Here is a 27170-nt window from a genome sequence, read left to right as displayed (position 1 = left end):
CAGTCCTTGCATAAACACACACAAAATAGGTGCAAAGCATCTGAAAACCATGCCAAGTAAAGCAGGAGAGATCTAGGCAGAGGTCTGAGACAACCCTCCAGGAAAGGCAAGGATTATATCCTCATCACCACTGTTAGTACTCAGACTGCTGCTGCCTTCAGCATCCTGTCCAGCATTCCAGCCTCTTCACACTGCACATCATTACCATAGGAGCTCCTTGTTGAATCAGGAATAGGAAACTTTATCAAATGACAACAAACAAAATTGACTTTCTTTAACAACACTGCTTCATTTCAGATTTTTTCTGTTACCTTTGGCTGCCTGTTTTAAACCTGTTTGGTGGATGGCAAATATCTGTCCTTTGGGAGGGGGGAAGAGGATCTCTTCTATCCATTTATTTTTTCATCAAATATGTGTTGGCTATAACCTAGAACCTGATTCCGTTTCCTAGTGTTTTTTTTTTTTTTTTTTTGAGGATAAGCTTCACTTTTTAAAAATATTTTCTTTTTACCTTTCTTGGACTCAGACTCCCCAGAAAACCCCCAGGAACAGAAAGGATAATTAGATGATAACTGTGCAAGGTTTATTTTGTGTTTCCATAGCAACCACCTGTGGTTTCATTGTGTCTCACTTTGGGAACTCCCATTTCCTATGAAAATGTTTGGTGTAATTTCCTGTGTTAACCCCTCTGCAGAAAGTTATGGCCCTGCCTCTGGCTGCTTATGAGGTAGTGCCTTTTTGTTGTTGTTGTTGTTGTTGCTTTAAAAAAGCCAAAATCAAATAAGCCAAATCCAGCTCCAAATGTTGACCATTTCTATTGCATCATGGAGTTCTGCAGAAGTTTCTTCTGAATGTCCAAAATATCTTTTGGTCTTAATCTATTTGTGCTGCTGTGGCATTTCCAAGCACTGGCTGATTGTAAAGAACACTACTATCTTCTCACTGTGTTGGAGGCTAGCCCAAGATCTGGGTGCTGGCATCTGACAAGGGCCTTTGCTGTGTCCTCAAGATGGCAGAAAGCTGCAGGACCAGAGAATGAACTTACAACCTCAAGCCTTGTTCAAACCAATGGAGCCCTCATGACCTACCTGCCGACATGGTAGCCCTGGGGACTCTTACACATGAGTTTTGGGAGGACACATGTAAACCATGGCATTTTGCTTTTAGATCCTTATTGAGCATTTGAAAAATTATTTATTAGCTCTTCCTGTATCAACAAAATTAAAAAATGAAAGTAAGTTTATTTACCAAACGAAATCTGCAATGTGGGAAGGGAGAGAAATAGATACATATGTAAGGAAGTGTCACTTAGCATTTTTGTGCTCTGATTACCCACCATGGCCTGCCTCCAAGTGCTTAGCGAACAAAGAATAGGGAGCCAGAGTGCACAAATGGGGTGAAGGAGCAGGAATCAGGGATGTCTTCTCAGGGCAGTTAACATTAGAACTGACCCTTCCAGAGGAAATCTGGCTTCCTGGACAATAAGATGGATATGCAGCATAACCGTGGAATTTGGAAGCAGCTAAATAAAAAAATTAGATCTGTAGATCTGACTCCTGCTGTTACATTTCAGAAACACGAAAGGAAGTTGGAAGACTTGGGAAATAGCTAGGAGGCCTTCAAGAAAGGAACTTAATATTTAGTTAGAGATATAAAATGCTGAAACAAAATTCAAATAAAATCTGGAATTGTATACCTGGCAAGTGTGTAAAGACTGTTTTTGTATGCTGTGCACTGTAGTCACTCCCTATAAGGGAATCCATAATATACATAAGTAAAAATAGCATTTTAGCACATTGATAAAATCATGTGAATGGAGTTAAAGTTAAGTGTAGTGAATGCTGTGCAGTGAGAGAAAGTACCCTAAGGAAGGAAGGAAGGAGTGAAGATGGCCATGGTCTGCTCAGACCTGCTGCTTCTCCTTCCTGCACTCTGGTCAGCTCACCTGCACCCCATGGCCTTGCTCTGCACCTCCAGGAGTAGCATGATGATCCTTGCCTCCCTTTGGAAATACTGGATCATTCAACCCCATTCTTACTGCTTACTTACAGTAACAAAGCATCTGAAGCCATTGCTGCTGAATCCTGGATGTGATTCAATGTCTGGGATGGAGGAGGTTATAGTGTTTGGTTCTGGCCAGCTCAGACAGGAACATGAGTTGTGACCACGCTGATCGTCTGGACTGCCTTTGTCAGGGCCACAGTCCAGAGGCTGAGCGCCTGCAACTTGCTTTCTGAGTGTTCTGTGAGCCAGGCATTTCTTCTTGGATTATTGCTGTGCAAGTCCCAAAATATGTACATTATAATCACATTAGGAAAACTTCATATTCCTAATGCTGGGAGTTAGACAAGCTACTGAACTACTGATATTTCAACACTTTAAGTATAACCATTTTAAACACACCATAGGGAAGTTCCAAGTATTCCAGAGATAATATTATACGTGCAGTGGGTTTTCTTGACATCTCAAACATGAACATTTTGTTAAATATCATTGAATCAGTGAAGTATTAATGGCATGCAATTTTTTTTTTTAAGATTTTTTTTCATTACAAAGTCAGATATACAGAGAGGAAGAGAGACAGAAAGGAAGATCTTCCATCCGATGATTCACTCCCCAAGTGAGCTGTAACGGCCCATGCTGCGCCTATCTGAAGCTGGAAGCCGGGAACCAGGAGCCTCTTCCAGATTTCCCGCAAGGGTGCAGGGTCCCAAAGCTTTGGGCTGTCCTCGACTGCTTTCCCAGGCCATGAGCAGGGAGCTGGATGGAAAGTGGAGCTGCCGGGATTAGAACCAGTGTCCATAAGGGATCCCGGCGCGTTCGAGGCAAGGACTTTTAGCTGCTAGGTCACGCTGCTGGGCATGCAATTTTTATTTCCTAATTGTTATTAGAAAATACAAATATTTGACCAGAAATCTATTTGTGATATTAATAGCAGCCTCAAAGCCTCACTATTTTAATTATAGCAAAACATGTACAACATAAAGTGTATCATTTTGTGCACAGTGCGGTAGTGTTTAGTATAACTACAGTATACAGTTTAGTATAACTGCTCACCCACTCCACAACCTTTGATTGTCCCTAAAGGGAACCTGTACCTTAAGCAGTTGCTCTCCATTCCCTCCTGGCCTAATTCTTGGCAACTAGCAATCTGTTTTCTGTTTGATTTCTAGGTGAATACTTTGAAATCAAGGTTGCACAATAATGGGGATAAGCTGGTTTGATGTTTGTTGCCTAGTTTATAAACTGGATTAAACTTTATCAGTCAGTTTATAATAATTATTTTGTATCCATTTGGTTTTTCACTCAAGTGAGTTTTTAAAAACTTTTCAATTGAGAAGCTTAATTTGAGAGTGAACGGATCTGCTTCCAAAATTTTTATTTAGTATTAAGTCATGGGCAGTTTCACTGATTCAATAAAAGAAACTCAAGATTAAAACATATTCATGGAATAAAGTCCAGGCATTCTGCAATTTTCAATATTGAATATTAACAAGAGGAGTCAATATAGACATTAAGTTTTCATTTTTGAAATCTGTGGAATTCTAAACATAAAATATATAAGTAAAGGATAATTCAAAATTACAGGAATAAGTATAGTGTAAAAGGAAAATATACAACATTACAAGGGCAAAACTTTTTTTTTCTATTGAACTTTTCTTTCAGCTAAAGAAAAAAAATCTCCTTTAAAAATAGTGCAGCAGTTGGGGGCCTACATGGTAGTTCAGCACACTAATCCTCAGCCAATGGCACTGGCATACCATATGAACACTGGTTCGAGTCCACGCTGCTCCATTTACAATCCAGCTCCCTGCCGATGGCCTGGGAAAGCAGCAGAAGATGGATCAAATCCTTGAACCCCTGCACCCACATGGGAGACTCAAAGGATGCTCCAGTGTTAGGATTCTCTGTCTCTGTCTCTCTCTCTGACTCTTTCAAGAGTAAAATAAATAAATCCTTTTTTAAAGTGATACAGTCGCTTTGTTTCGTATTTACAAATCATTAATAATGTTATCATTTAAGGAAGGTTGCTTAGAGTTTCTGTATAAAACTACAGAGTGAGGTTTGAATATCTGAGTTTGACCTTGAGATGTGTTGAAAATAGATCTATTGTCTGTTTTATGTTTGTGTGGTTTTTGTATGATTTATTTTTCAATTTAAGCACTTTTACAGATAAAACTATTGAAACAAGGCTGGATCATTACATTTGGAACATGTTTGAAATTAAGCTTGGCTTCAGTTGAGTAGTTAAAATGTCAGTTCTGGAGTGAAACTATCCAGGTTCAAATCCCGCCCCTAGATGTATTACCTCTGGAGCTGACCCCTAAATAAATACAATTGACCTGTTCTCATCTGTGGTTTAATTAAAACTGTTCAGGAAAAACTACTGTACTTGCCATTATTTCCTAAAAATAATTATTTGTGTAATATTTATATTGTTTTAATTATTTAAAAAATCATGATTTTAAATATATGGAATTACATGAATGAGTTATATGCAAATATTCTGCAATCTTATATAACAGACCTGGGCTTCTGCAGATTTTGATATCTACAGAAATCCCTAGAAACGTGGTTCTTGTCCTGCGATATCCTTAAGTGTTTTGCAAGTAAGCAGAGTGCCTGTTTGTAGAGTTGTTGTGAGGAGAAGTACCTGAGAAGTGCTTTATGAAGCACCTGGTGTACACTGAAGTACACGCTGAACATCAGCTGGTACATAAGATGATGATTCCAAAGCTTTCTTTAATCTAAAAATTAAATACTAACCCAGGGGCTAGCGCTGCTGCATAGTGGATTAAGCCACCACCTTCAGTGCTGGTGTCCCATGATGACTCTGATTCAAGTCCCCAATCTATCACTTCTACCAGTTCCCAGCTAATGTGCATGGGAAAGCAATAGAAGATGGCCCAAGTGCTGGGGTCCCGGCTGCCCACATAGGAGATCCTAATGAAGCTCCTGGCTCCTGGCTTTGGCCTGGGCCAGCCCTGCCAATTGTTGCCTTCTGGGGAGTGAACCAAAGACAGACATACTCTTCTCCTACTCTCCTTCGTTCTGTCTCCCTTCTTCCTTTCCCTTCAGCTTCTCTACCTCTGTGTAACTTTGTCTTTCAGATAGATGAAATATATCTGTCGCCCAATATTCTGTGATTCTATGAAACAAATCATTTACCCAATATTCTGTGGTTGACATCAGTATCAATTTTACTTTTAATTGGCTTTACAAAACTGTTCTAACTTCTTTCTATCATATTAATATACTTTGTTGGGGGTAGGGGAAAGACATGGACCTTTATCGTGCTTTTATTGTAAACACCTAACAATAAGTCTTCACTGAAGCCTAATAAATCAGTAAAAGGAAGTGTGTTTTTCCATGTGTTAATCATTGTGATCTATGTAAAAGATAGTGAACCTTATTTTTGTACTTTTCATTTTAAGGTGTAAAAATGACTTTTTCTATCAAAATATTTGCTGGAATTCACACTAAGAGGGAAACACATTACTCACTCTGGTGAAATTCTGGAGGGATATGTGTGTACTTAAATCGTACGATTGAGGGAACGCCCAGGGAAGAATGTGCATGCCACAAGCAGGGCATTCTGTAGCGGTGTCTGCCCTGAAGCCTGACTAAGGGAAAGTAAATTACTGACTGGGGATTGTGTTTACTCCTTGCCCAAGACCTCACAACATGAAGGTGTGTCTCCCTGAAAACACAGCATCTGCGCTGTGTCTGCTGCTTAGCCCTGCTTTTTAGATTTCTCCTTAGCCAGTCAGACACACAGCCGGCACCACCCAGGGCAAACACTTGGTTTCTAAATAAGGCTCAAAGCTGAAAATACACAAAAGTGGAGTGGTTGCTGCATAAACAGGAGTACTACAGCTCTAGCCCATCCTTTAGAAGGATAATGATTTTAATTAATTTTAATTTCTGTTTTTATGGAGCTTAGAATCCAATATCCTGAGAGCTAAGAAAATTAGATTTTTAATTACTATTTAATTATTCATTATTTTCCAAGAGGAAGCTGCGCTTAAACAAATAGTGTAAAGTTCTCATGGAAAATGTTAAAGCTTTTTCATATAGCTGACTCAGAAGCCTTTGAAAAGATAAACATAGGATGTATCTTTGGCCAATCACTTTTAGATTTAAACCTTTTAAATAAAATGCATGGAATCAGTCTGAGAATTCTCTTCCTAAGTGGCCACAATGACTGGAACTGAGCCAATCTGAAGTCAGGAGCAGGAGCTTCTTACATGGGTGCAGGGTCCAAAGGCTTGGAACATCTTCTTCTGCTTTCCCAGGTCACAAGCAGGGAGCTGGAAGGGAAGAGGGGCTGTTGGAATTAGAACCGGTGCCCACATGGGATTCTGGTGCTTGCAAGGTGAGGACTTTGGCCGCTAGGCTACCATGCATGGCTTAAGAGGGAAGCTCTTAATGCAGCCTCACTTTCATCTGTCCAAAAGGGAAACAGCTGTTCCTTTGGACTTTAGGGGGGAAATGGTGTTGAAGCAACACTTTCTGTCGTTGTCCCTCTTCCTTCCTTCCTTCCTTCCTTCCTTCCTTCCTTCCTTCCTTCCTTCCTTCCTTTCTTCCTTCCTTCCTTCCTCCCTCCCTCTCTTCCTCCCTCCCTCCCTCCCTCCCTCCTTCCCTCCTTTCCTTTTCTCTCTCTCTCTTCTTTCTTTCTGTACAGATTCATTTTATTTTTTGAGAGACAGAGAGAGAGAGAGACAGAGAGAGAGAAAGATCTTCCATCAGCCAACTCAGTCTCTAAATGACTGCAACAGCCAAAACTTTGTCAGGCTGAAGACAGGAGCCAAAAACTCAACCTAGGTTTCTTTCAAGGTGACTCAAGTCAGGGCAGTAGGCTCTATCCTAGCAGACTTTCTTGTTTAAGGAAAGCAGAGCTTAGTTTGAACTGTGGAATTAGAATGATGTTGAAATTATGTATCTAGCCTGTACAAGGAAGAAAAGTAAGTCATGTTTTAAGATTTGGGGGAAAAAAAATCATGAGGGAAATCTCTTTCTCCTTGGGCACCTGACCAAGAATCACTTGACTGGCCCCCATTTCACATTCCCTTTGGTTTTGCCTCACAGCTTGTGTACTGTATCATTTTAGCTCTTTTCTGTGCTCTTGGAGTGAAGATCCTAGACTGGGTGGTCCCTTCTGTAATCACTGAAGGGTCTTTTCCGGTCTGGAGCTCTCCCAAGGGGTGAATGCGGGTTGGTTGTTTTAGAAGGACAAGGAAGCAGAAGTGAATGAATCCCTCCTGTGTCTCAGCTACTCTGCTCTGAGGGATTTCAGACTTCACTGGTCTCAGTAAGGGCTCTTTAATATTGTTAAGGTTGAAAGGAGTGGGGAATGGAATGTCCTTGGCTTATCTTATCCAGAAAAAAAAAAAGATTGGGATGCCCTCAAGGTGTGAACATAAATAAAGCAAAACAGTTGTAAGTAAAAGTTCTCTGAGCAAAAAAGGCTGTCTCTGTCATGGTTTGCACCATGATGGTGCAAGTACTTGTGTCCCTGTCACTCACATGGTAGACCCAGATTGAGTTCCTGTCTCCCGGCATTGGCCTGGTCTGTTTGGATTTGTAGGCATTTGAGGGATGACTCAAAAGATAGAAGGTCTCTGGCTCTCCCTCCTCCCTACCCTCCCTCACGCTTTGTTTCCTCCCGCTTTCTTTCTTTCTGTGTCTCTGTCCCTCAAATAAGTCCATAAACTTTTAAAAAGTCTCCTCACCCCTTTCTTCTTTCTTATGTCAGTGCTACCAGGGCAGGGCCTGGCATTTTGCACTTGATTTATTCCCATTGACTGATGTCGCTTGTCAGTCCCTTTTGTTTTCATGATAGTATTTCCAGAAGCAAATCTGATCGCATTACTTTCCCGATTTACAGACTCTGAATCATCTATAAGATAAAGTCTAAATTCCTTACCATTACCTATGACCTTTGAGAAACCTCTTGCTGTTTTTTTGTTGTTGCTTTTTGCTGTTGCTGTCCCATGTTGTTCATTCAGTGCCTTGCTGTCTCCCATAATGTAAGGGCTGAATTAATGTTCAATAAGTTTTCCCTCATTTCTCTGCCAGCTCATCCCATGTATTTGAGTCTCCTTGTTGTTGATGTCCTATTTGAGGTTCCAGTTATTGACAACTCTTGGTCACTAATTGTGAGAACAGTTTACAGCAGTTGAATTTGGCCACTGGTTTAGAATTTTCTGTTCTTTTTCTAGGACCACACAGAGTGTATGGCTAGGTGAAACAAATTGTTTGACGGTGTTGAAAGCTTAGAACATTTCAAACAAGAACCCAGAGCTCTTATTTCTTCAGAAAACTTGGGAAGTTTGGTGATGCTGACGCTCATTTCTGATTCTGAGTTTGATTAAGTTGGATCTTGGTATCTGTTATCATGGACCTTCTCTCCAAATAGCTGTAGGACCCCTGGGGTCAGTAATTTTTTTTTTTTGTTTTTTTTAACATTTAGCCCATTTCACTTCTGTTTCTGTGCCTTGTTGACCCGTTTGTTAAGGAATTTGTTCTATGCCATTTACAGACTGCTCTAGGGAGCAGGAATTTGAACTATTGGCTTAATTATTGGTTGAGATACTGTGGTTCCATATAGTAGTACTTGAGTTGATTCCCGGATCCAGCTCCAGTTTCCTGCTAATGGGGAGGCAGAGACTATGGCTCATGTGGTTGAATTCAACTCGCGTGGTAGAACTGACTTGGGTTCCCAGGTCCTGGTTTAACCTGGCCACTGTGAGCATTTGGGTGACTGAGCCAGCAACAATGACAGTTTGATCACTCTTTCTCACTTTTTCTGCCTCTGGATCACCTTTTTTAAGTTTATGAACAGTTGCTTTAGAAATTCATTTCTACAGCTTTGTTGAGCTCACTTATTTAGAAGAGTATGTCTCACATTTCTTTTTTTTTTTTTTAAAGATTTATTTTTATTATTTTATTTATTGGAAAGGCAGATATACAGAGAGGAGAGACAGAGAGGAAGATCTTCCATCCGATGATTCACTCCCCAAGTGAGCGCAACGGCCGATGCTATGCTGATCCAAAGCCAGGAACCTCTTCCGGGTCTCCCACACGGGTGCAGGGTCCCAAAGCTTTGGGCCGTCCTCGACTGCTTTCCTGGGCCACAGGCAGGGAGCTGGAAGGGAAGCGGGGCTGCCGGGATTAGAACTGGCGCCCATATGGGATCCCGGGCGTGCAAGGTGAGGACCTTAACCACTTGCGCCACTGCGCCGGGCCCTGTCTCACATTTCTTAAGCTTGACCATTATAAGCATTCTTACTATTGTCTACATTCAAATACATAGCAATATTTCTGTCTGCCTGTCCTTTAATGCTCTGTGCAATCCTTGGGTACATGTACAAAATGTTTCAGGAGAAAGCTGCTCAACTTCCTTAGGAAAGCATGCAAGAAAGTTTAAAATTAAATTACCTTAGGTTAAGCAGTGGCATCTTGGATGAATCGCTTTTAAACAGTAGTATATGTACATGTGTGTCAAACTATTAATTTATTAACTTTTTCTCTTTCCTGATATGTCTTTCATACTGGATTGAATTACTTATTTTTTAAGGAAGTTAAGGTCAAAAGTATTTTTTAGGGGCCAGATTTCTAGTGTAACAGAGTAGGCTGCCCCATTCAGGTGCACAAAACCTACTTCAGAGTGTCAGCTAAGTTTTCTGGGAAGCAGCAGATGATGAGTGTCAAGTCTTTGAGCTCCTGCCATCCATATAGAAGACTCACATGGGAGTTCCTGGCTCCTGGTGTCTTTCTGGCCAAGCCCTAGATGTAGCAGCCATTTGGAAAGTGAACCAGGAAACAGAAGCGATCTGTTCATTCTCTCTCACTTTTGCAAATAAATAAAACAAATAACCAAGCAATCAGTCTTTTGAGAAAGACTATCCTGAGGGTTAACATGGTAGCATAGAAAGCTAATCCTCCACGAACAGTGCTGGCATCATGTATGGATGCCAGTTCAAGTCCTAACTGTTGCACTTCTGGTCTAGAGTCCTGATGACCTGGGAAAGCAGTGGAAGATGGCCTAAAGCTTTGAACCCTTGAGTCCCTCTGACAGACCCTAGAAGAACCTCTGGGTTCGCAGCTTCCGACTGGCCCTACTCAGACTGTTGCAGCCATTTGGGAGTGTGAACCAACAAATGAAAGCTGTCTCTCTTTTTCCACTCGTTGCCCCCCCAACCCCATAATTGACTTTCAAGCAAAATAAAACCTTTTTAAAAACATACATGCATGGGCCCAGCGGCGTGGCCTAGAGGCCAAAGTCCTCGCCTTGAATGCCCCAGGATTCCATATGGGTACCGGTTCTAATCCCAGCAGCTCCACTTCCCATCCAGCTCCCTGCTTGTGGCCTGGGAAAGCAGCTGAGGACAGCCCAAAGCCTTGGGACCCTGCACCCGCATGGGAGACCTGGAAGAAGTTCCTGGATCCTGGCTTTGGATAGGCATAGCATTGGCCATTGTGGCTGCTTGGGGAGTGAATCATCGGGCAGAAGATCTTCCTCTCTGTCTCTCTTCCTCTCTGTATATCTGACTTTGTAATGAAAATAAATAAATCTTTAAAAAAAAAATCACATGCTTAAAATTAGAAAAGATACAAATTGGATTTCAAAAATTGGAGTTCAAATTGGAATATTGATGCCGTGTGATATTCTGAATTCGATCATGAAACAGACATTGGCATTTGTAGACAAACTGGAATCCCATTATAGTCAAGAGTTTAATAATTATACATTTTAATTTATTAGTTTTGACAGAGGTATATTGACACATAACACGCTAACTGCTAACTTCAAGGGTAATTGGCTCAGGCTTACATCGAACAATCTTTGCAAGTTTTATAACTATCCTACAAATCTGAAAGTACTCCATAACGCTGTTTTTGAAAAACTTAATAGGCCACAGTACTCCTATCCTTTAGTATTTTAATGGTTAATAGCATTTCCTTTTTTTTTTTTTAATGACTTATTTGTTTATAAGACAGAGAGAGAACGCACATGAGCTGGAGAGAGGTTTTCCATCTGCTGGTTCATTCCCCAAAAAGCCACAACTGGACAAGATCAAAAACAGGAGCAAGAAACTATCTGGGTCTCCTAAGTAGGTGGTACTTCCACTTCCTGTCTAGGGATAGTAGCAGTGAAACTGCTGGAACTTGAACCAGCATCAGCCCAAACATTGCTCTTTTTTATATGTAAATTAATCCCAAGATTTTCCCAAAGACATTTAATTATAATTTATTTAAGAATTTAAACTGGTACAGTTAACGGGAAAAAAAATTTTCTCACAGCTGACTCATCTATTTGACAAGGTATGTATTCTCAGTTTAGATTCTGATAGGGACAATGATAAATGCAGTGAAGAGAAATAAAAGGGAGTGTGATATGATAGCAACTGTCTTTGCTACTTAGATAAGATCCCTGAGACTCTTTATGAGCAGGTAGTATGTAAATGAAGACCTGAAAGATGAGGCAAGCTCAAGGGAAGAGAATTCCAAGCCCAAGCAATAGCAAGATCTCTAAGACCAAGATCAAGGGATATCAGCCATACTAAAGCTAGTATCCTGGGTTCTCAGCCAGAGAAGGCCTGTGTGTTGATAGCTTTCTCTCTTGTTGAGCTTCCTTTACCAGGATGAGGAGTTTGGGATTATTTACAGTAGCTGCAGGAGCCTTTGGAGATTTTAGCACCCAGAGTAAAGTGGTGGAGTTTCTTTCTTTAAATGATCAGTGTAGCATTTATGTAAAAGAAGATTGAATTGCAATATGAGAGTGGAGGAAGGGAGGCTGCTGTGGTGGTGTAACAAACATGAATGGTGGGTTGAACAGGGCTGTTTGTAATGTAGAAGTTCTGGATTGAACATCTGTTTTGAATTGAATATGGGAAGCTAGAGAAAGAAAAATAGAGATATATTCTTAGGTATTTGGCTTTAGTAAGCTACAAAAAAGTAGGTAGAGCTGTTTGAGACAGCCTCCAGGTCCAGCTCGGTCACAGTGGAACTCCTAGTGGGAGCTCATGTTCTCATAAAGACTATTACTTTATGCGAGTCAGTATTTCACATGTGAAAGTCAGTGCTTCTGTAATGACAATAATGGAGCACTTGATTTTGTGTAATGGTTTCTGTGGCTCTTATTTAAATAGTCTGCATTTGATTTTGAACATCCTGGAATGATCTGAATTATTGCTACACTATTTTCTTATTCATGAATGGAATGACAGTAAAATCTGGCTTTTCAGGTTCCACTGTATTTCATATCAGGGACTGTATACTCATGAGGCTATAAAAGTCCAGCAGCGGTTTCCGTTGTCTGTATTGAATTTTCCTTGGAGCGGAATGGTATTTGCCCTAAATTATTTGGGAGAAATCTTGGGACATTGTCCAGGAAATTACCAGTTTCATTTTCCTTTTTACAATTTTAAATGCTTGCTCTTTTTCTCTGAATTTTAGCATCACACAGCTAGCTTTAAAATTTTTTTTTTAACTACTACCCTACAAATAATTTTAAAAAGTTTTCTAAACTGGTAAACTAAAGTGACTTGGGGGTGTTGCTTAGGAATTCTGAGTAAATTTTGTGTATGTTGAGAAATTGCAAACTTTGTCTTTTTTATAAAGGGGTCAAAAGTAGTGAATGTTCCGGTTTTTTAATTGTCTAATGTGGAGTTGCTTTTAAAAATTACTGTGTAAATTACATTCCCTTAAGAAAAAAAAAGGGGCCTTTGAAAATGTTAAATCATTCCTGGAATGATTTTGTAAGACCAGTGATTTTTTTTTTAAACATATTTGCCAAAGTTAAGAAGTGCCTGGCACTTACAAACACATGATAAACAGTAGACTTAGAACTGGGCAGGACAGCTGGTTTAGCATTCTCTAAAAGTAAATAGCTAAATGAACATTACCATTTCATAGAGACTTTCTGGGAAAATTGTAAGTATATATTATTTGCCATACTTTTTAAATGGTTTAGCATTGTCAAATCATCTGCTGTAAAAACATGTAATAGTTTCCTTTAAACTATTAGTAGTTTAATTTTAATGTATCTGAGGACTCTCAGCATTTTGAAAAAGAACTAAAAATATATGTTTTTGTGAATTGGTTTATTATGGTTCATTTGTCTCAAGGCAGTCCACATGTGATGATGTAATTTATGCTTGTTAATTTTTAAGTGCAATCATTAAATTGCATACAGAACTGTCACTAGTCATTACTTAAAACTTTGTTTTAAGGCATGGTATGATTTCTTTCGAATTATGGTCAACATCTCTAGCAATTGTATGATAAGTTACTCTTATCTAGAGCTTTAACTTTTAGAATACATAATCACTGTCCTTTTTTGTGGGTAAATGACTAAACTGAATTTGGCAGAGAAATTCAAAGAGGACTAGAATTGAGCATTTTGACAGATCAGTGTTAGTGAACTAATGGTCCTATGGCACTTTTTTTCATAGACTGTCCTGGCCTGGGTCACCCTGTAAGGTGATTAAGAAGGCACGTAGTTGTATAATTTAATCACTCTACAGTAATTAAAAAATGCACTTGGTTGAATTTGTCTGACTTCATAAAATGCTACTGCAAGACTGTTTTGGTTCTTGAGTGCAATATTAACTCTGTTAGAATGAACCTTGACAAGGTGGTGTGTCCTGGAAGCTGTGCCTTGGCTGATGATTACACATGACTTTAGTAAACTAACTGAAGCGTGCAGCCTGGATGTTGAAAGCGCTGTGCTTCTGTGCTAATGTTATCAGGAAATATCCCTTTCTTTTAAAGAACACACTAAGCTCATCTCTTTCAATAGATGCCTGGCATTATGTATACTAGATGAATGTACAAATGAGTCTTGGGTGTGATATAGGCTGGGCATAGAATAACAGGTAGTGAAAATGTTCCCTTTAAACTCAAGCTGGTTTTCACTGATGATTTGATGAATTAAACAAAAAAAAAAAAGGAGAAAATAAGTTGGCTAGTGTTATGATGTGAAGTATTTTTTAAAACATAGCTTATTACTAAGGACATTGTCTTGGCAGGAATAAAATAATAAAAACCTTCTTAGGAAAAGTTCTAGATATTCAAGTTAGAAATTTACTTGCTATTTTAGATATCTAAAATCTGGAAAATAATTACTCAGTAGAAACAACATGGTTACATTATTGAAAATAGGGTTGTTTCTGAATACATTGTGGAAATATGACAACATAATTCAAATTTAATTTTCCCGTAGAAATAAATATATCTGATTTGTAATTTGCAAATTTTGCTTATAAAGGATTTTTTTCACATTTAAAATCTGTGTAGATCAAAACAAAGTACAGTGTTTGTGTTTTTTAAGATGTCAGAGTATCAAGTTGCTATCTCACTGGTTAATTGCTGTTTAAGCACACAACCAACCAAATCCGTTTATTCACATAGGCCATAAGATCAGATGGCCTTGGCTATACATAGGCCGACTTAGTGACTCATTGATAAGATGAGAATGTACCCCTGTTTGTCTTGTTTACTCCCACTAAGTATACATTCCTTAGAAAGCTCCTTATCAAACCTTACAGAAAAAGGAAAAACCAACTGTGAGTAATGTAACTGTTTAACACAAATTAACACATTAGTATTAGGAGTATTGTAACTTTCTGTTTGAAATAATTGCACATTCTTTCTTAAATCTTATCTTTTTTTATATCTTAATTTTAGAGTTATATAGCTCTAACTGTAACTGGGATGTTTAGATGCCTTCCTGTCACTTTTTAACCTTGTAAAAAGAAAAATCCATAGTAATTTATGCAGAAGCCATATATATGGAGATGTTTAATTAGAAACTCTTTCTAAACCTATTTCATGTCTTTTATAACACTTTTTTAGTGTCAGCCTCTTGTCAGTTTAGTCGTGAAATTCCCGATCATATGAATAAGTCCACTTATAATGTTGTGGGGTAACAGTTCTGGTTTGCAAAGAAGGATGTCTTTGAGCTCAACTTTTTGTTATAAAAGATGTTCATAATGCTCTTCTGTAGTGCATGAATTGAAATAAAACTATAGGCTTTGGTTTTTTTCTGAGTAACTTCGCAAACAGTGTATTATTGTTTAAACAACAGACAGATTTTTGGATAGTTTTTGGAAATCAACAAACTTTTTTGGTATCAGTTCTTTGTGTTGTTGGTGTCTCACCAAATACATGGAAGTAATAATCATTCAAAAATATTTAGGAAAGGGATTAATTAGTTTTGCTTTTGAAATAACACTTTTTTATTTTAAAAATTTTCTGAGTGAGAGATTTAAAACAATGTAGTAGGGCCCAGTGGAGTAGTCTAGTAGCTAAATCCTCACCTTGCATGCCTTGGATCCCGTATGTGCACTGGTTCATATTCTGACTGTTCCAACTTCCCATTCAGCTCCCTGCTTGTGGTCTGAGAAAGCAGTAGAAGATGGCTCAAAGCCTTGGGACCCTGCACCCACATGGGAGACCTAGAAGAAGCTCCTGACTCCTGGCTTCGGATGGGCTTAGTTCTGGTCATTGTGACCACTTGGGAAGTGAACCAGTAGCTGGAAGATCTTCCTCTCGGTCTCTCCTCTCTGTGTATCTGCCTTTCCAATAAAAATTAAAATAAAATCTTTAAAAATATATAGTAAAGATAACATGAATGGTGTTTATGAAGTTAAAAATGCAAGATATAGAGTGTACTGATCCTTTTATATGATCGTTACAATAAATACGTCCAGTTATTTTAAGATCACAAAGCCAATGTTTCAGTTGCTGTCTTAGCTCCTATTCAGAATAACTGAACCACACCTATTATAGCAGAATTTTTGTACTCAAAAAAAAATTGTTTTACAAATGGTTTTGATATGTAAGAGCTATTTTTGAACAAATTCTTTGAGCTGTGCTGACCACCACTGCCACTTGCTACAAATGCCTTTGTCTGTAGATCCACCTATTTCCTCAGGGAGAGTTTGTATAAAAGAGATGCCTGTGGATTTGTCATTTCCTTTTCTTGTTTCAAGGGAGGTGGAGTTGCAATGGATTTTATGATATCTATAATAGTTGACTTTCTGTGGAATTAAATTATAGGGCAGGTGGGGGGGGCTACGATAGTGTTTCAGTATATTTAAAGTAGGCTGACGGGAACAAAGCTTTCCTCTTTAGACTGATTGTTTTGCTTAGTTTGAATTTTGTAGATCGTGGTTCCAATGAGTCAATCTTTAGTGTGCACATGGCTCATCTCTTTCTTCTGGTGAGGTGTCACTCCAGAGAAAATAAAAATAGATTCTTGGGGATAGGTACATATAATCTGACTTTGGTTTTTCAGTCTGTCACTTTGAACATGAGGATCTTCAAGAAGTTCATGGAACATAAAATTAAATGATATGGTGATTTTGGTACAATATTCATTGGTTGGTAATTCATGCATAGTTTTTTTTTTATGATACAAGTTTTACATCAATTTTTTGAGGACTAGTTGTCTGAACAGGTTTTATTTTCCCAATTTCCTCATTTTTCATGAGCTAAATGAAGTCTTCTCAGAGTTTTAAGATCTTAAAATGGTTTTTCACTAGTGGTGGCTACAGAAAGTAGGGGGTATGGTAACACAGTGGTGGGGCAGAAAGGGAAGGAGCTTTGAGAATGAACTGCACTGAGCTTAAAAACTGAGATTTGTGGCTGAAGAAAAGGTAACTCCTCTCTCAGGAATGTGTTTCTTATTGTGTAATATGTAGGCACAGCAACTCACAGGGTTGTGTAATAGGCGGATGCCTACATTGTCTGCTGTTGATGGTAGATTTTCAGGGATGCTTTGGCAGTGCTCACTGATTGCTATCTAAAGTGAAAGGTGTAACCAAGTACCTTTGGTGACTTTTTATGGGGAATATATATTGTAAAATGATAAATATTCTTTGAATGCGTGAGCTGTAATGTTTATTTTCCTTCACAGAGGTGCTTAACATATACTTAGGAAGGGTATGTAGCAAAATGTGAGTTTTCAACCCTGAATCAGAGTTCTTTCCCACATACATTTAACTCTATGCAATTTCTCTTAAATTAGCTCAGTTTACTTACTACATATCGTAACCCTTTTTTTATAACAATACTATAAAATTTTATTTGTTGATAACTAGGGAGGGCTCTATATTATATCTTTGTGATAGTTTTTAAAGCAACAATGTGAAAGTTCAAGGGGTCTTAAAAAAATTCGTGGAGATAAGTGTAAGGTGAAAACAATGCAAGAATTTCAAAACCTTTGCACCAAGGTAAACTCACCTTTTAATTCCATTCTTCTACAATGATTTGACATACTGTCATTTTAATAAAGATTAATGATTCCTTGCAACAGATAGAAGAAGAAAAAGTATTTATGAGATTTAGATACGAAATCTTCATTACTGATTTTATATATATATAGCTTACAGACAAGTAGTCTGCTGGACAGCTAGCAATAATTTTTTTCCTTGAGCAGGATTCCTGGCTTCCTAAGAATCAGGGGAAAATAATAGAAAATAATACATGAGTACCTGCCATTTGATATTAAAAACATTAAAACATACTCTCTCAGATGCATTGGAGAAATTATACTTTAAAAAATAAGGAAACATATGACTCATGTATATATCTAAAGATAAAAATTGATTCAGCAGTATTTTATTGAGCATCTGCATTGAAAATGGTGTAGATGAAACCATAAACCAGTAGTATTCATGCTTCTGGGTATCACAGGGATTCAGAGAGTTAAAGTACCTGGACGCAGTGAGCTTTCATTCATCTGAATAACTCACTTTGCAGAATTGTGAACATTTACAAGCTACCTTTTGTATATTGTACAAATGGAGAGTGTTAACAGTTCTTTGCTTAAAAAACCATTATGTACCTGCAATAAATGCCTACAGCTAGAGGGTAAGGAGCACAACACTTCCTAAGAACTCTTTGGGTAGCTATTTTCCAGCCCATATTTGGTTCTTCATTTTGTTGTGATGCTTCATTTCTGATGATACCAAAATTTATGTACAATATTTTAAAATTTTGTATTAGGTGATTCCCTATTTCATGACTATAGATGATAGGTATGAAAGCTTTTAATTAAAAAAAATTTATGCTTTCTGGGGCCTGGGAGCGTGGCCTAGCGGCTAAAGTCCTCACCTTGAACGTACCGGGATCCCATATGGGCGCTGGTTCGCATCCCAGCAGCTCCACTTCCCATCCAGCTCCCTGCCTGTGGCCTGGGAAAGCAGTCGAGGACGGCCCAAAGCTTTGGGACCCTGCACCCGTGTGGGATACCCGGAAGAAATTCCTGGATCCTGGCTTCGGATAGGCATAGCATGGGCCGTTACAGCTCACTTGGGGAGTGAATCATTGGACAGAAGATCTTGCTCTCTGTCTCTCCTCCTCTCTGTATATCCGCCTTTCCAATAAATAAATAAATCTTTTTAAAAAATCGATTTAAAAAAAATTACACTTTCTGAGCATTCCTTTCACATATAGGAGAATAATTGCTACAGAAGAGTTAAAGTGATGGTAACTGGAAAGCTATGCTTCTGCATTTACATCTTTATTTTACTTAGCCATAATTCTGATAAGAATTACTAGTATAATTTCTGTGATATGTAATCCAATCCACAAGGCTCTGTTTTTTCCCCTACCCTTCTTACTGTGTACTACATGAAGAGATACTGCTTGGCGTATAGAAGACTAGATGGACCAAAAAAATGAAGTTGTGTGCCCTAATTTCTTAAGGATTTCTCAGTGTATGTCTCACAGTTGTCCAGCAGTGCTGAGTCTGGTGATACTGTAGAGGTTGTTGGGCTTTAAGGCTAGCAGGGTACAGTTAAATTGGGTAAAATAAATGAATGGATGTCCTTTGCATACGGAATCTGTTGTGAAGGCATACAGGAATGACATACCAAGAAAAGAGATATACAAAGATTTGTGGGTGAACGTCCAAACACTGTAGCCAGAAATTTGAAACAATACAACCTTTCATTAGTCGGTGAGTAGTTAAAATGTGTGTTTATACATTGGCTTACTGCAAGTAATAGAAAGTAACAAATAGTGGGTATGTGCTACCACATTGATGAACCTCAACTGCATTATGCTCGGGAGCAGAAATCAGACGTAAAACCCATATTGTATGATTTTTACTGTAAGCCATATTTACAATCGTAGACGTAGAAAGTGCATTAGTTACAGTCTTGGGCTGTGTGGGTTAGAGTTAGAGCAGGATGTTAGAATAAAAGTGAATTTGGCTTATTTAAAACATTTATAAGTAATATTAACATCAACAGAAATTCAAAGATATTCTGATACAGCCTCTTATGTTATATATGAAAAACAGAAAGTGACCTTCATTTAGATCTGGTGAATTTGAACATATGATGATGTTGTACCAAAGCTTTGCTTTGCATTTCCCCTAGAGAGAATAGCATTGAATTCATTTCTGTGTGTATTTGCCGTTTGCAGTTTCTATGTATAGTTTTAAAACGGAACTCTTTTTATTTTTAATCTTTTTAGAAGGTTCACTGTATGATGTAGATGTGTCTTGTTGAACATCTGACTTGTAAATATTTTCTGTCTGTAGCTTGTCTTTTATATGTTTAATAGACACTTTGACATAAATTTTAATTTTTGATGAAATCTATTGAAACAAAACATTTGATTTCAAAAACATTTTATGATTGTTTCTTTGGAATCATGAATGAGAAACCTGTCCAACAGACTTTATTTTAAATTTGTTTATTTATTTGGAAGAGTTGCACAGAGAGGAGAGGAGGAGAGAAAGAGATCTTTCATTTACTCCACAGATGATCACCACTGCCAGGTTCTCCCATATAATTACAGAGGCCTAAACACTTGGGCTGTCTTTACTGCTTTTATGCAATCCACTAACAGGTAGCTGAACTAGAACTGGGGTAGCTGAATTAGAACTGGGCTAGCTGGGACTTGACCCAGCCATGTGGAATGATGGCGTTGCAGGTAACAGCTTAATCTGCTATTTCACAATGTTGGCCTCAGTCTGATAGACATTTTGCTCCTGTGTTACCATCTAAACCATCTAAACCAAACTTTATGTTTGACATTTAGGTAACTTTTTTATATATGTACTATGGTCCTTACAGTTTTATTCTTTCAAGCTCTGAGAAGCTATGTCCAAATGTTCTAGATAATATTTGGCAAAACCTGTAGCTAACAGTTATTCTGTGAAGTTTTTCAATTCAGATGCTTTTATCTGTAAAGAGTGGGTATTATGCTTGTTTGTTCCAACACAGATTTAAAACATTAACAGAAATTAATGACTTAGTAAAATTTGGTTCGTTTATGAATGTTCTTGCTTGGCTAATCCAGTGTGCACTCCCAGTATTTAATTTGTGTATGAGCAATATATGTTAATCATTAGGATTCCTGTGTCTCTACTTCCTCACCTAGCATACTTTTGAAAGTTAAAAAAAAAAATTCAACCGACATTTTCTTTTTTTTAATGGAGGGAGAGTGAGGACTTCTCCAGATTGGTATTTTATTGTTTCAGAGAATGTAAGATAAAACGAGCTGTGGGTAATTTATTTTACTTAGTAATTTTTCTGTGCTTATTTTGAATCAAGACTTTTGACAAAGTGTAAATGCCTACTTACAACAAGGTTTATCATGTTTATAATACTTATACTTTCACTTGCCAAATAAAGAGTTCCACGGGTTGCGTAATTTTTCTCACTTTGTTAATTTAAAACAAATCTGAATTATACTATTTCAATTGTATTAGCTTTGTTGAACTCATTTCCCTATTTCACATATCCGCTTCTGCGAATAGCATGGCGGCAAGCATCAAGTGCACAAGATCTTATGGTAGATGATGTTGACATCAGGAGCTACTGAAATGTGCTCCGGGGAAGGAAGCTGTTGAAGAAGTCAGTGGAACAGAGAGCAATAATGGAAACATAGCTTCAGCCTACCGTCAAGAGAAATTGCTATTTTTAAAAAAATGTTTATGAATTATCTTAAGGTACTATTCAAAATAGAATAATGTCAGGTAATGGTTAGATGAAAAACATGTGGCACAGTTTCCACAGTTAGCTAAGCATTCAGTTATTGGATGCTGTTTTTTTCTGAAAGTTGTTACTGTTTTTTAGACTTTTTTTTTTCAAAGATTTATTTTATTTAGCCGACCGTGTTGCGTTACACAGAGAGGGATGGGGTAAAGATAGGGAGATGACGTATCTGCTGATTTCACCTCCCAGATGGCCACTCTGGCAGGGGCTGGTCCCGACCAAAGCCAGAAACATGCAGCTTCATCCAGGTCTCCATGTTCTTTCAGAGGCCCAAACACCTGGGCCATCTTGCCCTCCTTTCCCAGGCATATTAGCAGGGAGCTGGATCAGAAGTGGAATAGCTGGGACTCAAACTGGCACCCGTATTTCAGCATTGCATATGGTAGTTTAAGTGTTAGACTACAGTGCTAGCAGTGCCTGGACTGCTTTTAAGGTTGTTTATGTTTCTGATATCTTGAATGTACATGGATGTGGTTGCTTGGCCTAGGTGCTGGCGTTGAGACGATACATTTCGGAGTTGACAAGGTTCTAATGAGAGTATCTTTAATTTCCTTTGAGTGTTTACTCTGTTAGGTGTTAGGTAAAACTGGTGGCTCTCCGCCTTGGCTGTAATTTTTAATAACCTGGAGGAGATTAAAAAAATCCCCACAAGCCAGTTAAAGCTGAATTTCTGAAAGTGGAATCTGGGTCTCATTTTGTGAACTAATCAGATGAGTTCATTGGATAGCCATGTTTAGAAGCACTGTGGGAGATAGTGCCTGCCCACTCGTTGAACCCTCTCAGCAAACCCTGTGCATTAGGAGGTGTTGTCCAGCTTTGTAATTAAAGGTCCAGTGAGATTAAATGACCAAACAATATATGCAGGCACTGATCATAAGCAAGATATCTCAATTTTTAAAAATTTTTTCCTTAGTAATTGTAAATATATATTTTTCTATTAATTTCAGCTGTCTACTGTGTCTAAATATTGCTGGAAGATAATAGTATATATGTTTAATGAGCTAAATATTTTTGTTTTCATCCGAGTATATCACCCAGGTACAATCACTAGAAAGAAGTGAAAGCCATGGAATGATATGAAAGAAACAATATGGAAATAATAGTCTTACCCATTTTCCTGTAGCCCTTTAACGTTTTTACCCTACTAACCCTAATTAACTGTGTAAAGATTTTCAAATATAATTAAAATTAATTAATTAATTAAAACTTAAGAAATGAAAGCCATGGAATGAGTGTGTGTATATATATATAAAATATATAAAATATAAAGCATATATTTAAAAAGATATTTTAGTTAGAGCTTATGCACATAGCAAACATTCAAGAATAAATTATTAGCCTGTTGACTTTCCCAGAATGTGAAATACTCGTACAGATGTGTGTGTGTTTGTATGTGTGTGTGTGTAGATTATATTGAGGATAAGGCCCTATGTATATTAAAGACATGAAATGGATAAGCATGAGCCAGATCAGTTTATGAGATGTTTTTAGTAGCTACCTTTGCACCATGTGGTGATTTCTATGAATACATGAGAAGTATGGCAGAATAAGACATACTGTCTATTGGCATGACTTAAGAAGATTGGGTATTTCAGAGCAACTATCAGATTTGGTTTAAGATATACCATCTTTTGACCTGAGGTCTAACTTAACTTTAAAAAATTCTGGCTTTACTTACATGACCCATTTTCATATGAATTAGAATGCAGAGCAGGTTCTATCTTTCTAGGTAAATGGCAACTCAATTACAAAGCAGCTGCATCTATTTGCTAACCCCACTCTTAAAGGCCTACTGGTCTGAAGAAATTCTGTGTTTCTGTGACCCACTTTATATCATTGCTGTGTTCCTAAAATAAATTGAAAGGAAAAATTTGAGATGGCTGCAATACAACAAGAAAAAAGTGAATAAACATAATGGAAACTGCATTGAAATAGATTCATTGTTTAAGGAATAATTGACCATACTCTGGAAAAGGCAATAGATGAATCAGAAATATCAATCTTACATTCAGATGTCTGCTTGTTGGTTTTGAGGAATGTTTGTACCTTGTGTTTGCATTCTGTCACTTAATCTATGCATTGATGTGTGTGGCCGATTACCCTAGCTTTTTTTTTTTCCCTTAAGATTGTATGCTGTGTCCTAAAAATATGAATAAAAAACTGAAGGAACACAGAATAGAAGAACTTCTATGTGCAAAATATTAAAGGTTCTTGATGGTTGTGATACTTAGGGGTTTCATTGGTTGGTTTCAAAGAACAGGACCTGTAAGTGCAGTGGGTGCTTTAAAGCACAGCCAGGAGGGCAGAGAACATGTGAAATAGATTTACGTTGTGTTACAGTCCTCCGTGTGAAATTTTCGCAGGTTTGGGATCTGCTATCATCCTTACTCTGCTTTGTTTTTGGAAAGGCAGAGTGATGCAGTGTGGAGAAGGAAATGTTAGCGAGTGCCGCTGTATGCTGGTTCCCTCCCCCAAATACAACAGCCAGGCCTTGTCCAGGGATTTTAGAACACGGTCTGGGACTCCCATATGGGTGAGAGGGATCCAGACCCATGACCCATTACCTGCTACCTCCCCTCATGCTCATTAGCAGGAAGCATGGAACAGACAGCAGGGTGAGGATTCAAACCCGCACTAAAGGATGCAGGTGTCCCAGGTGGCATCTTCACTGCTGTGCTGAAGGCTGACCCAGCTCCTTTTCCCACCGGAGTTGCTTACTCTTGGGGTTGGTAGCCAGAGATATCAGAAGCAACATGAACCTCTCCATAGAGCAACTTCCAGCATAGCAGCCTATTTCCCTCCAACAGACGCCAGGGTCTCATTAATTCCCGGAAAAAATGACATGTCATCATCATTTGTTGCCTCTATTTATTGAAACTGAGTCAATCACTGAGTCCACTAACAAAGGGAAGGATATATACAAGGAGCTCATTGGGAGCCTTTGTAGAGGCTGTGTTTGGTAGTAATGTTTTATCTAACCTGGCATGTAAAGTATTAGTAAAATATACAGAATTATTAATATGTGTTTAATATTTTATATTAAATCTCTTATAGACCATTTCAGTTCAAATGTCGTGTTTTTCTTAGAAATATCTGATCTGTACTTAGATGCCATAAAATTCATAGTTGAAAAACAGATTTACATACTCAGGTTGTTCCAACGGTACTGAAACATTTTCCAGTAACTGAATCAAGGCTCAATTCTTAAATTGAAATTTAAAAAGCTAAAAATGTAGTTTGTCAGTCACATTAGTCATTTTCAAATATTCATTTGTTCAAGTGTTCAGTGACTACCATTTTGAACAGCAAAGTTTTACAAGTTGGTCTGCAAAATGAAAGGGAAATAAAGACACAAGGAAGTCTAATTACATATGTGTGATGGATATATGTACATATAGATATAAAGGTATTAATGACTATATGGATATATATCAGTGTACAAAATGAATATATTTACATTGTGTATATATATGTCCAGGACAGAAAGATTTAAGATGGCAGAAAAATGAGGTGTGATGACTGTGGGTTCTGGAGCTCTGTCGTATTGGGCAGCAACTCTGAAGTGGAGAATGCCTCACTGTCAAGGCTATTCTAGGTGTTAACACATAAAAGATTGAGTGTGGGAGACCAAAGCCAGAAGTGTCTTAACATTTCCTGTGTTTGTCACTCTGTTAATTTTTTCCTAGTGTGTGTGCCAACAGAAAGTCACTTTGGAAATGGAACTCATTTTCCAGGCTTTCATTTGCTATGAGCCTCATAGGAGATCCTTTCCTGACCAGGACCAGAAGTGTTCTGCAAATGGGCAAAGCTCCCTGGGAATGGGCATCCTGTCCTTGTCACTCTTTCAGCCAGTGTTTGTAGACTTCCTCAGCCGGCAGGCCCTGATTCCAGTACTGATGATTTTTTGACCATGCTAGATCTCCAAATTCATTCTGCAGATCTCTATATGATAGAGGTGAAGGGATGTGGCTTTATGTAGTTCTTAATTTGGAAATGAGCAAGTAGAGGTCCAGAAAAAATGAAGTGGCTTGTATAGAAATAAGGTAACACAGCGGCAGGCAAGTTATTCCTGGGCCTTTTACTGCTCAATACAATCCCACCAGGAGATGTAACATCTGTTGGTGTGGTTGGGCCTGGTATGGACACATCTGGCACCTGCATTTTTATGCAAATATCAGGATTTACCTGGCTCTTCTTAAGGCTATTGAGAGGCAAGTCAAGGAACAAAATTTGGGTTTCACTATCAATCAATGCATTTCTAATTAGTGAAGGATCAGGCACTAGATATGACTTGCATATTTTAAGTTCTGGCTACTACAAAATAGGAACAGCTTTAACGTACAGGAGGAGAAATGGAATAATCAGAAGACCCTTGAAACAGTCCAAGTAAGAGATGATGATTTAATGAAAATGGTGATAGTAGAAGGACTGGCAAAAAGTATACAGATTCAGGATATATTTCAGACATAGCCTATGCATCTTTGTAATAGATTGTAAGTAGGGGGTATGGATTAAGAATAATCAAAAATATGTTCAGGATTTTAGCTAGAATTTTCACTTAAGGATAAGTGGAGAAACTTGAGGGTGAAAATGACAATGGGGCATCCAGAGGAGAATCAACAATTTTGGCAGTCTAAGTCTTGAGCTATCTGTGGGGCATTCAAATGGAGATGACTGAAATTACTAAATATAAATGTGAGAGTTCAATAAACAGATGAGGGTTGGAATTGTGAATGAGAGAGGAGCTGACAGAGAATGTTTAAAAATATGTGGTTTGGAGAAATTCCCTAAGGTGCTGATTTGGAAAGAGGGCAGAGAATGGTCCCCAGGATTTTCCAACTTCCAAAGGTAATGAGAGGATTATAAACTGAATTTAGCAGTGAAGAAAGAAGGAAAAAGTAAATCCAGAAGTTCAGAGAGGAGAAATCCCAGCAGAGATGGTTTGGGGGTTGACCGAGGCGAGGGAATGAAGCAGGTAATGGTCTATTGGATTTGGATCCCTGAAAGTCATTGGTGATCCAGCCAGAAAAATACCTATCAGGGCTCATGTAATTCCTTGTGTTTTCATTGTTGCCTTTCTTTTGAGGCTACTTTGATATTCACAGCCTACTTGAAATTAGGCATTTTCAAGGAAAGGGAACGAAGTTTATTCAATGTTGTGTCCACCTTGGAACAAATTTTAGTTGTTACACCCAGACAGAGAAACTGAGAAATTGTTTGGGAAATATAATCATCACTTTACATTTGAAGTGAGAATTTTAAGGGCCATTCAGACATTGAAGGTTTTACAAGGTGCCTCTTCGGTGGTTACTGCTGTGAACTGAGTGTTACATAGCCCTCTGTGTGTGCTGAAACAGGCTGCCTGTGGAATGATTTTGTGGTCTTTAGACTAGAATACTTTCAAAGGTTATTATTGTAAGACTTATAATTCATGTTTGCATGTGTTAATACTGAAACTGTATTTTTGTATAGTACTTCTCAGAATCTATAAGAACACATCAAATTGTGTTCAGTGTAGCAAGCAAATGAGATCCCATTGGATTTAAGAAGCTTATTAATAATTTAAATATATCTCACATAGTATTTAAAGTTTTTATTTGAAATCAAGACGAGAGATTTGATTTAAATTCTGTTGTTTTTTTGGAATTCCCTTTATTCTCTTTAAAATCTGTTTTTAAGGGCAAGGATAATCTTAGTAATGGAAGTAATGATTGCAAGGAGCATAATTTTGAAGTGCCATGCAAATCACAAAAATGATTTTAAAAAGGCCAGTGGAACTAAGAGAAGAATGCTAACAGAATTTTAAAATAAGTTTTTGATATTTTCAAAATGGATTGTTTTAATGTGTGAAATTATGCCATAATTATCGCACAAAAATGAATTTAATTCTATATTAAGACAATTTTAGGAAACGAAGCCCTAATTTATGTAAGCAATGATATAATGTCGCTTGTTTTACGGTTTGACTGTTGAATATCTGCTCTGATTGTAGAGGTTTTCTTTGTCACATGTGTTTCAGGATAACCCAACTTTTCCTACCCTGCAGTGATACGATTTTTTCAGGATGTCTACTATTTTTACCATCAATTAGCTAAGGGATTATTTTAGTGATACTGAAAATTATTTATCAGAATAGCCATTTAGATA

The 27170-nt window shown here is 38.0% G+C and overlaps 1 protein-coding gene across 1 annotated transcript in view; it reads left to right on the top strand.

Moving 5' to 3' along the window:
- Positions 1–27170, top strand: part of COBLL1 (cordon-bleu WH2 repeat protein like 1) — a 133935-nt gene that overhangs the window by 46567 nt on the left and 60198 nt on the right. The gene's annotated exons all lie outside the window — the stretch shown is intronic.

This window comes from Ochotona curzoniae, unplaced genomic scaffold (assembly GCF_017591425.1).
Source record: "Ochotona curzoniae isolate NIBS_2020 unplaced genomic scaffold, NIBS_Ocur_1.0 contig_2210, whole genome shotgun sequence".
NCBI lineage: Eukaryota > Metazoa > Chordata > Mammalia > Lagomorpha > Ochotonidae > Ochotona > Ochotona curzoniae.
Note: the sequence above shows the minus strand (reverse complement) of the source record. Positions and strands in the feature narration are given on the sequence as shown.